This window comes from Euphorbia lathyris, chromosome 3 (genome assembly GCF_963576675.1).
Source record: "Euphorbia lathyris chromosome 3, ddEupLath1.1, whole genome shotgun sequence".
In the NCBI taxonomy this organism is placed as follows: Eukaryota; Viridiplantae; Streptophyta; class Magnoliopsida; order Malpighiales; family Euphorbiaceae; genus Euphorbia; species Euphorbia lathyris.
The window spans coordinates 5,761,526-5,774,163 of record NC_088912.1 but is presented as its reverse complement, the minus strand read 5'-3'; the positions used below and the strand labels follow the sequence as shown (position 1 = coordinate 5,774,163).

Genomic DNA, 12,638 nt, shown 5'->3' with positions numbered 1-12,638 from the left:
TTGGTATCGTTAATTCCAACCGAAGATTCAGTTAGATTCGTGACACTGCTAGGAGTCTATCCGTACCAATTTTTATTATCAATTTCTTTATATTATTAGTATTTTTCAATATATAGAAATTTAGACTGATGATTTAATAATTTACTAGGGTCAATTTCATCCATTATCAATAATATATAAATACTAAATATCTAAACTCAACTAAAGATAAAATAAATAAATACCTCTTACAGCCGTAACCGTAACAATTTTTTATCAATTAGCTCCCTTGTGTTCTTTATATAAATAAAATATTTACAATTGTATTTTGTATATTAAATTATTGAGACATACTCATGCATCATCACATTTTATTCATTTAATATATTAAATTTGTTTTAGTTCCACCAATTAATAAGGTTGTCAGGACTCCAACTTTTAACCGTTTGGTCCAAGATGTTTGGATACCATGTTATGGAACCGATTGAACTAAAAGCTCAAGCGGATAGTTAAGGTCCAATCATATATCTTATATTAATCTCTGACAATTTAATCATAATAACATCATTATTCTAATTAAAAGTACTACATTCTAGTTATTTTGTTTCTTTGGTATTCTCACTATTTTTTTTGTTATAAAATAGTACAGTAAAACCTCTATATAGGAATACGTTTGGGACCGGACAATTTGTATAACAATTGGGAGGTTATTCTTATATAGAGTTTGGTACCAAAAAAAAAATCAAACACTTAAAGTTTATAAATTTAACAACAATAAGAACTCTCTAATTTTTATTATTCAAAAAGTAATTATGCAACGTTGTTTGACATATTGGAATTTGTGTGCCAACTCATATTTAATCTCAATAATTTTTAAATTTTTTAATAAAGTTTGTTTAAATCCTTAATACATATATACATTATTTACATAATTATTCCTATATAGAGGTATAGTTTCTAAAGGCGAGACTTGGATTATGTATAACAATTAACATTTGGGAGGTTATTCTTATTTATAACCGGCCCAAGTTGGGACCGAAATTTTTTTATAACAAATTGGAGGTTATTCTTATATAGAGTATTCCTATATAGAGGTTTTACTGTATATAATAAATTTGTAAAACATAATTCTTACAACGATGTATATGTTTTTTTTTTTTGCGAAACATTGATCTTGGTCTTTTAATTTATGACTTCTTATAAAATTTACCCAAAATTTTAATTTATACCTAAAATATTTTTTCTTGAAAGGCTGGTAAGCAGGGAGTGTGATATACATAAAATATTAAAATAAACCTAAAAATATATTTAAATTCATAATTAATTAACACTATCTATCTCGAAAATTCAAATTTAAAATCTTAGACACGTATGTGATAAATAATCCTACATTTTTCAATAAATCAAAAGCATACTTGCTCTAATTTCAGAATATACCTTGCTTACTTCTAGAGACCTCTATGGCAAGGAAAAACAATTAAGATCTCCCTACAAGTCTTTGATTTGAAACAAACCATCCAAATGTTGCTCAACGGCTTGGATTTCTATGTCATCATGCCTAATTAGTATCATATTATTCACATAAACTAACAAGCAACTTGCTTAATAAACAGGAAATGATCAAACTATGATTTTGTGTATCCAAAACTAACTAAAGAAGTTGTGAGATTTGCATTCCAATATCTGCTAACATGTTTCAATCCATAATAAGACTTAATTGATCAGCACATATTTGTTTCATCTTTTGCCTAAAAAAACATGTGGAATAACCATGTATACTTCTTCTTTTATGGTGATCACCATAAGAAAAGCATTGTTTACATCATGTTGTGAAACATCATATTGCTTTCTTGCAATAACAGCTGGTAACAATTTAAAAGTTGTCTTCATATATGATTGGACCTTAACTATCAGTTCGAGCTTTCAGTTCAATCGGTTCCACGATACCTTTTCATGGCTGGTGAAAAGCAATCAATGTAGTCAATGCCCTCAATGTAGTCAATGCCCCTCAGTCTCTATGTAGTCTTTGGCAACTAAGCTTCCCTTATGCCTCTCTAATGTACCATCTGTTTTTAGGTTTGTCTTGTAAACCTATTTACATCCAATTGGTATTTTTCTTGTTAGAAAATTCACCAACTCGTATCTATTATTTAAGTATAATTCTTCGATCTCTTCCTTCATTGCTTTTTTCGAGAAATTATGTGTGATTTCTTGACTATAAGACCTTGGTTCTTCTTCTTCTTCTGTAACTAGGGATAAAATATATTTTGACATGTCATCATCTTAGTTAACTTGTCAATCTTTGAGATAACTGAATGTTTTAGCTTTTATATATCTATTATACGTATATAATCTTATAGATAACACCTTTAATCAAACAATAACTTTTTAGAATAGAAGTATATAAGTATATAAAGTATCCTAAACTTGACAAATTTTACTAGACACAGATGGATAACTCTAAGGTTTATTATGTTTATTATGTTTATTCTTAAGAGCTCACATAAACCTAAGTGAAATATGTTCAATGGGCTTACGGCTAAGTCATTCATCATCAAAAATAGGTATGCACTATCGGCTACTATTACAAGACACAAAACTTTAAAATTCATAGTATAATTCTTACCATAACAGTGGTGCAATAGTCTAATCTCAAGTGGAGCTAAATAACATCTTATCGTCTCATCTTCCAAAACAGGTGCTTATTATCATAGTATCAACAAACATTTAAACCATTATACATACTCACAAATTTTATTGTAAACTTAATATCATATTTTGATTACATAATATCACTTTTCAATATCTAAAACACATCAAATAATAATTATCATAAAGGTAAAAGGAATTAGCCCCTTATACCCAAATAACAATTTCAAAATGGTGGAAGAATAAAGAAAATAAAACCACAGTTAAAACAAATTGCATAGCACCATTATATTGATAAAAAAAAAGTTTATATTATTATATTAATGGAATTAAAATTCGTTGTCCTCAATTCCAACCATACCGTATACGTATACATATGAATATATTCCCGTTTCAAAATCAACCATATAAATCAAGTTTTGACACCAATTACAAGGTTAGGATAGAAAAAAATAAAATAGCAATAAACATTGAAATCATTAAGTTCAGCTCTAGAAAAACCAGTAGCTAAAACTCATAGTTTAACATATCATTACAAACATAATTAATAAAACATTTTATCTTTTGAAACTCAGTTTTGAATGACATGAATAGGAACAATATTTACATATAAGTAGTGTGACAGTGTATATGTAAATATATATTTATATAAGGAATTATATTTACCTTTTGTCCAATAAATTAATCTAATTGTTCCGGTTTTTGTCGATGCATCACTTGCTTCCCTATAAATATAGAATATATTTTTCTAATTAATTCATATTTATACAATAATAAACATGTTAATGTATGCTTAAAAGAACCGACGGAATTACAATACTATAAGAAAATAAAGAGTTAATGACTGAAATTAATGACTCAATTAAATTGTGTCCCTACTTTACTACCAAGGTTAGTCATTAAGTTTAATATTAGTAGCAAACGCGAGATATTAATATTGTCACCAGCTTACCAACCAATTTTTGTGGTATTTAATAATTGTTGGTCCGTAAACCAAAATAAAAAAAAAAGAGAGATAAATATCTATCTCAACTTTTCATCTGCACTATTCACTCTCTCTCTTCGGTTTCTGTCTTTTCTCTCTTAGGGTTCTCTCCTCGTTCTCTCCGCTTTCTCTCTTGCTTCTCTTTGTTTTTTCCCAACCTTCACCTCTGGCGATCTAAACTCCGGCTTCATCTCCCTCTCCAACCTTCATTTCTAACGACGAGCTAATAGTTCTGCTTTGGCCCCTCCGTGATTCCTTTCTCCCAAACTGTTCACCACCTGAACCCTAGTTTTCTATCACCAGGCCAGATCGCTCGTGCGACACAAATCCTATTCCTAATTGGCGAGGTAAACATAATTCTTTCCCTGTTTGTATGTTATATCTCTATTGCGACTGCCTTTCAGTTCCAATTTATGAAATCCCCTTTCTTCAGTTTTTAGTGTTCATCAAATTCATGGGTCGCAATATATTATAATGAAGTGATAGAAGTATGAATACTTATATAGCAGTCTTTCTTCTCTTCTAGATATCTTTCTGGCCGCTAACAGTGGTTCGCCCCTTTCGCATTCTACTTTTTGTTAGCTGCCCTCCATCAACAAAGGACAACTCTGGTCAAGGTTTTTGTTCCGTTTCCTGCTTTATATGCATTGTTAGTGAATTTGAGATTACCATATGTATACTTTTGTTGGAATATGATGTAGTGTTTATTATGTATAAACACAAGCAGGGGTGGATTTCAGGATGAGTTTTGTGAAATTGGACCCACTTATTGTTATAAGTGGTGTGTATAGGCTGTATTGAATGTAACATGTCCTTATTTTGTTTTCAAGGAATTTCTTGGAGAATTGGTTGAAACTTGTATCAATTTAGCATCAACTTAGCTATTACTTTTCTGATTAGCAAGCCCATTATCTAACTTTTGGACCTTAGGAAATTCATGGAGAACTCACTATAATACTAGGTTAGCTATAACTTTCTCTCTCACACTCTTTCAGAATGTTTAACTAGGTACTACTTTACCTTTTCTACGCATATAGCCTAAGAGGGTACAATTATTACAGTTTTCCTTCCAGTAGCATATTTATTGATCCTTGCTTGCATATGAAATTCCTGGCTATCTTGTGGAGGTAATAGGTTGGTTTGTGCTTCAACAAACAAGTTCCTACTTTCATCATTGCTTGGCTTTTCATAAAAGTCCCCTGTCATTTAGTTATTTGTTTTATTAATTACATTCCCCTTATGCAAGCGGTTGGTTTTCTCTACTTAAAGAATTTTTTGTATAAGAAACGTAAGTTTTAATTTGATGGAGGATCTGTAACTGTCAGTGAGGGTCACTGCACGTAATAGCTCAAATATAGACTGACAGGGCTCTTTTCGAAACTATTCTGAATTTAGAGAACTGCTAGTGACTTAGATATGTTTAATTAATTGCAGTTCATTTTTTCTCATTCATTAGAGTCTTATTATCTACATTAGTGACCTTATAAGGAAAATCAGAGCAAATTGTACATAAACTTCACTTATGTTCCTATATATCATATCAAGATTAAGTTCTTAAAAATTTGTTGTCTTATTTTACTACAAGAAAACAAGGAGTTAGGTGTTGGATTCGTATATTTGCTCAATGGAATTATAGATTTTCAAATTTGGGTTCTCATTTTGTTCTTGCAATTTCTAATGTATCTCTATAGCCATTAAAATATATTATTGGAAGCTCTCACATTCTTTGAAGACTAAGTATGTGTTATTTATTTTTTTTCATTCCAATGCAAAGAATCTGGATGATTTTACTTAGTTTTGGTCCATGAACATGTGCTTTTGCTAGCTATGTGAATTGAATTGGTAACAGCTTTGAAATGTAAAATATAAAATTTGATATTGCTTTGAAAAGATAAGAATGAAGTTATTTGGGCTGTTCCGTTAAGGAACTGCGCACATCCTTAATCAAACGACCAGTTCATGAATCTGAGCAGTTGATAGGCTATTCTTTAGTAAAAATTGCAGAAATGCAGATGATAACTTACATATTGCTATAACAGATTTGGATGAGCGTTTTTTTGCTTGTGTGTTGGTTGAATAACTTGTGTTCTTCTTTCTAACTTTTGTTATATAATATTTGGTGTTCATTTTAACAGGTTAAAATGATGGAAATCGGATGGGATTTGTTGCAACCTTGACAAAGTAGGCCAATTTCATCACGTCGGATGACCAGTAGGTGTGCACAAAAGCACAATGCCAGGGGTCATTATAATGCTGTGAAGGTTAGTTTTATACCACGGAGAACTGTTATTTTTTTTATTTGTCTAATGATACAGATTGAAAGCGATAAATGAAGGTTTTAATCGTAAACCAACAAAGAGGTTCTTCTCTAGCTAAACTAGGAGTGAATCCCAATAACAAGGTATAAACATTAAGTTCTCAAAGAGAAATGATGTTTGATTGATAAAAAGTTAGTTCATCCTTACAAAAATGAGGGTTTAAATACATCCGCCCTGATTGGACTCCAAAGTACCATCCGGCTTCCATGGGCTAAGGTCACGGATGTTGAATGCTGATGAGATTTTACCAAGCCAATTCGGCAGTGCTATATGATAGGCATTGGCATTGACTTTTTTAGTGATCTTATATGGCCCGTATTTCCTAGGCCGAAGCTTGCTACTTGGGGCGTTGGCGAGTCTCTCTTTGCCCAAATATACCATAACCTCATCCCCTACTTCAAACTGTAGGTCCCTGCGGTGCTCATCCGCCTTAGCCTTTAATGTTTGATTCCTCTCTTCAAGAGTCTTTCTCACCTCTTGGTGCATCTGTACATAATCCTTGGCCAGCTGGTTAGCAGTCACGTTTCCTTTAGGAAGATGGGCGATATCAAGGACGTGGTTCGGGGTCTTCATGTATACCACCTTAAATGGGGATCTCCCGGTTCCCGAATGTACAGAGCCATTGTAGGCGAACTCAGCTTGGGCTAAAACCACATCACACATCCTGGGCTTATCTTTACACTTGCTGCGCAGTAAGTTTCCCAAAGTTCTATTGCCCACCTCGGTCTGTCCGTCTGTTTGAGGATGGGCGGTGGTACTAAACTTCAGAGACGTATCAAATAGAGCCCACAACGTTCGCCATAAGTGACTGAGGAACTTCGTATCACGATCCGAAACAATGCTCTTAGGTACGCCATGTAACCTGACAATCTCTCTGAAGAATAGCTTAGCAGTCGCTGAGGCATCATTAGTCTTACGACAAGGTATGAAGTGGGCCATCTTTGAGAACCGATCAACCACGACAAAGATGGAATCCATGCCTCTCTGAGTTCTGGGCAACCCTAGGACAAAGTCCATGGACAGATCCTCCTATATGGTCTCTGGCACAGGCAAAGGTAGTTGATAGCCAGCATTTGTAGTGCGTCCCTTGGCGGTTTGACAAATATAGCATCGTTCTACTAAGTAGGCAACATCTCTTCTCATCTTAGGCCAGAAATAACGAGAACTCACTGCTTCAAATGTCTTGTCCCGCCCAAAATGTCCTCCAAGGGATCCGCCATATAGATCACGAATAACCTTCTCGCGGATGGAAGTGCAGGGTAAGCAAAGTTGGTTGCCCCTCATGAGATACTCATCCATCAGGTGATACGCCCCATCCCCATGCTGGTGCTGACACTTTTCCCAGATACTGCCAAAATCAGGATCCGCCAAGTATTCTCCTCGGATGTGTTCAAAACAATCGGTCTTCAGGTTTACTGTCTTGATTAGTGACACCCTTCGACTCAAGGCGTCCGCCACCTTGTTCTGTTTTCCAGCCTTATGGATAAGCTTATAGGGGAACTTATCTATGAAGGCGGACCACCCGGCATGCATGGAGCTTCGAAGTTGCTTCTGACTTCCCAGGTATTTGAGAGCTTGATGGTCAGTGTAGAGGATGAATTCTTTTCCCACCAAGTAATGCTCCCACACTTTCAACGACCTTACTACAGCATAAAATTCTTGATCATACGTTGCCCACTTTTACCGTGCCTCACAGAGCTTCTCACTGAAATATGCAATGGGCCTCTTTTCTTGCATCAAGACACCATCAATCCCAACTCCACTGGCATCACACTCAACTTCGAACAGTTTATCAAAATTGGGATACGCCAGCACTGGCGTTGTACTCAGCTTTTCCTTGATCAGGGTGAAGCTCTTCTCTTGGGCATCCGCCCACTCGAATCCCCTTCCCTTCTTCAAACATTCTGTCAATGGGGCCACTATGGCACTGAAGTTCTTAATGAATCGGCGATAAAATGTTGCTAGCCCATGAAAACTTCTGATATCCCCCACATTCCTCGGAGTGGGCCATTCTTGGATGACTCTTACCTTCTCCCCATCAACTTGGACCCCATCGCCACTAATCATGAGCCCAAGGAAAACCAGGCTCTCCATGACGAAGTCACACTTCTTAGTGTTGGCGTATAACTGGTGTTTCCTTAACAGGTCAAACACTATCTGTAAATGCTCCACATGCTCCACCAAGGTCTCGCTATGAATCAGGATGTCATCAAAATACACAACTACAAATTTTCTAATCACCGGACGAAGCACTTGATTCATCAGCCTCATAAATGTACTAGGGGCATTAGTCATCCCGAATGGCATTACTAACCACTCATACAATCCATCTCTAGTCTTGAAAGTCATCTTCCACTCATCCCCAGATCGAATTCGTATCTGATGATAGCCACTCCTGAGATCAATATTGGAGAAAACTCGGGATCCGCCAAGTTGGTCTAGCATATCATCCAACCTTGGAATAGAGAATTTATACTTGATAGTGATCTTGTTAATAGCCCTGCTGTCCACACACATCCGTCAAGATCCATCCTTTTTGGGCGTAAGTAGGGCTGGGACGGCGCATGGACTCATATTTTCCCTAACGTATCCCATTTCAATGAGCTCTTCCACTTTCTGCCTCATGATGTCATTTTCCTTTGGACTCATTTGATAATGGGGAAGGCTTGGCAAACTAGCCCCGGGCACAAGATCAATATGATGCTAGATGTCCCTCAAAGGTGGTAACCCACTCGGCAGCTCGTCAGGGAACAGGTCTTGATATTCGTCAAGTAGGCGGGTCACTTCATTCGGCATCTCCCTTTCGCCCCTTCGGGCGGATTCGTGATTCGCCTTAACCATTACCACATACACCATCTGGCTCTCTTCACATTCGCTGACAAACGATTTGTGTGTAGGACAGACTACCAAGGTAGACTTCTCGTCGGCCTTTGGCTCTCTCATCATTGGTGTAAGTACGAACTTTACCTCATTCTTCACAAGTCTGTAAGTGTTCTCTCTTCCTGCGTGGGTGGCATCGTTATCAAATTGCCAGGGTCGGCCCAACAGTAGGTGGCAGGCATCCATATCGACCACATCATAACAGACTTCATCACTGTAATCACCAATCGCAATAGGTACCCTGCATCTCTGGGTCACCTTAAGTTCACCCACGTTTTTGATCCATCCCACCCTATAGGGGTCGGGATACGCCTCCGCCATCAATCCGAATTTCTGAACGGCGCTGCTGCTCACAATGTTCTCTTGGCTCCCACTATCTATTATCACATTGCATCGCCCACCTTTCACAAGACAGCGGGTCCTAAATTCTGATCTCCCTCTACCCGGCTGGAGACTAACAAACGCCATACCACATGAACGGCGTATCTCTCTTCATCCGCCTCATCATCATCCTCTCCTAAGGGTTCACAAAATACTTCATCCCCTTCGTCATAGTCATCCTCATACCTCTCCACCATGTTGGCACTTCTCCTCCTAGGGCATTCGTTGGATCTATGACCTGGCTCATTGCACCGAAAACATTTAAAAGGTGTTGGCCTCGCATACGGATTGTTGCTCTTAGGTGGTATAGGTGCTTCCTTGTATGGCCTAGTATCTCCGACAGGTCCCCTTCCCATACTGTTGATCTTGGCCCCACTGGCACTTACCACTTGCCACTTGCTTGCCTTTGTCATAAGACTTCACGTTATCTCTTCCTCCAGGCGGATACTTAGTAGTGGCGGATCTCCTGGATCTCCCGGTTAGTTGAGACTCAGTCTTGAGGGCTAAATTCCTGGCATCTTGTACCCGAACCACCATCTGTGTGCCAATACGATCCTGGATGTTGTATCTCAACCCTTCTAGATACCTAGAGGTCTTTTGGCTTTCAGTTTTTGACAAGTTGGCCCTTGCCGAAAGCCTCTAGAACTCGGAGGTATACTCATAGACACTTCGGGCCCCTTGATAGCATCCCCTGTAGGAGCTGTAAATAATCTGGCGGTAAGAACCGCTCTCTCAACATCGCCTTCATCCGTAGCCAAGATCTAATCGGATCTCTGCCACCTCTTCTTCTTTCTTCCCTCATCTGATCCCACCAAACTTATGCGCCACCCTTCAGGCGATACGCCACCCTTCAGGCGATACGCCACCAGCCTTACTTTCCTCTCATCAGGAATCCCAGCATACTCAAAGAAACGTTCCACTTCTGATAACCAGTCTAAGAATCCCTCTATATCCAGTTCGCCTCCAAAAGATGGTAAGTCTATTTTTAGCTTAAAGGCATCATCTCTATCAAAGTTTCCTAGACCTGGGTATACTCTAGCAACATCCACACGTCTGTTGTCAACAGACCCAACATCCCTCATAGTTCTAACGGTATTATCATCCCCAATACCCTCAAAGTCATCACTATCACTATCCGCATTATGCACAAAGACATAGTTGGGTCTTCTTACCTCGGGATCCCTAGGACCCATTCGTGGAAGCTGCGGTTCAGGGACTCCTTCCTTTCTCTGGGTTGAGCCTCCCGCGGTTGGTCGGATTAGAGCCAGAACCTCTAGTTTGAAGTTTTCTAGGGAGGTGGCTAGCTCCAGGAACCGTTGGTCGGTTTGCTTCTGCCGCTCATGGCTGGCTTGGATCTGCTCCGCGAGGTGCTCCCTCAGCTCCTCATATCTCCGGTCACTGGTTTCCATGGAATCTTGCGGTTGTCGGGGTTGAACCATTGCCAAAAGAAGTTTTGGGTCAAGAAACGATCGGCTCTAATACCAACTGATACAGATTGAAAGCGATAAATGAAGGTTTTAATCGTAAACCAACAAAGAGGTTCTTCTCTAGCTAAACTAGAAGGAGTGAATCCCAATAACAATGTATAAACCTTAAGTTCTCAAAGAGAAATGATGTTTGATTGATAAAAAGTTAGTCCATCCTTACAAAAATGAGGGTTTAAATACATCCTCCTAATGATAATAAAAGACAAGGACTACCCCTACTAGGGTTCCGATAAGGCTATCCATAAAAGGGTAAAATGGGAGATACGCCCCGACAATCAGTACAATGGTACAGGTACGGATTGTCAGGGTTGTTGGTGAATTACTTCGGGAGGAAGTAAACCTAGAGATCCGCCCAGGGTAGATGTTGATACGCCTCCTGGCGTACTCCTAGATCCGCCCCGCTTGTATGTTCTGGGGATCCGCCCTCTTAGGTACAACCTCCGTGGGTCTGATGTTTGAGGATCCGCCAAAGCGCGCGTGATCAGTGATCTCAGTTAGGATGTCCGCATCATCTAACTTGAGATATATTTTTTTGTTAATTTGTTGAATTGAGATATAGTGTTTGTTAATTTGTTAGAATTGAGATACAGTGTTTGTATAATGCCTGAATCTTTTTTTTATTGCTACAACTTACAGGTCTTTTTGGCTGCGGTGGATCACCTAGGTTGTTTATGTATGCTTATTGATTGTATTACTACTATGCACGTGCATGATTTTTTAACATGTTCGTAGATTAAAATGAAGTTTGATGTTGATATCAAAACTGTAATCACTAATATTATATAATTATTTTTTTGTTATTTTGTTTACTTTAAAGGAACTCTCTTCAATCCAAATTTTATTTAGATTTAATTTTCTGTTTTTATGAAAAGAAAGCTTTAAAATAAGAAAAAAACTGTTTGTGCGGAATGATTCGTTGCAAATATGTCATTTCCGTCGCAAATAAAAAATTTGGAGATATCTCCGAAGCATAGTTTGCGACTACATGGTACGGGTTAGCGACTGAAAACATAGTCAGTAACTTAATGACGTTTTGGCGACCAACTATTTTTGGTCGCAAAGTTTAAGACTAATTCAGGAAAAGAGTCACTAACCCCTTACCGACCAGCTAGTTACTGAACGTATTCCGTCGTTAAATCAAGAAATTCGGTCAGTAACCCTATTTAGGGACTGATTTGCGACCAAATTTTCGATCCCTAAGTGTTGATATCAAGAAAATAACTATATATATATATTATATTATATGGGAAAAGTAAAAAACATGCATGTGATTTGTCCAATTTGTAAACAGATGCATGTGGTATTAAAGTTTTCAAATAGATATTTGTGGTATGTTTTATTTACAAAACAAAGTATTTCAAAACACTATATATTAAGTTCTAATTATAACCAATAACATTTTTTATCTTAAAACTAAATTATTTTTACATATAAAAAACACAACCCTCTCCCACCAAAACACAGCCCACTAAATGGAAACCATAAATCATGTGGTAGACGTTATAAGTTTTTTACTAATTTGACAGTTTATGAAATAAATTGATATTAAAATTCATTTTACATGACTGCAATTCGATTTTAGTGTTTGTGTTTCGGCAAGATGTTAATGTAATTTTAAAATGAAAATAAAAATGTTATTCATTATCATCGGAATTTAATGTAATTTCAAATACTTTGTTTTATATAAAAAAAACATACCATATACCATTATTTACAAATTAGACAAATCACAATAATTTTATACAGGAATTTTCACATGCATCTTAATGAGCAAGTGAATTTGCTCATTTACCGTTAGATATAGACTTATTTAATCAAACTTTCAACTTAGGATTCTAATAAGCCTAGATTTAACGGTTATTGAGCAAATCATTAAGGTGCATGTGATCAAGACTGTAATTATATATATATATATATATATATATAAAACAAGGGATATTGTTTTCTATTTACGTACCA

General features: G+C 36.9%; 1 long non-coding RNA gene across 1 annotated transcript; it reads left to right on the top strand.

Annotated features, from left to right (window-relative positions):
* Window positions 1-3,656: 3,656 nt before the first annotated feature.
* Window positions 3,657-11,502, top strand: LOC136223625 (uncharacterized). The gene is made up of 4 exons (XR_010686041.1): window positions 3,657-3,960; window positions 4,140-4,230; window positions 5,749-5,874; window positions 11,316-11,502. It is a non-coding gene; the product is annotated as an uncharacterized lncRNA (long non-coding RNA).
* The last annotated feature ends 1,136 nt before the right edge of the window (window positions 11,503-12,638 follow it).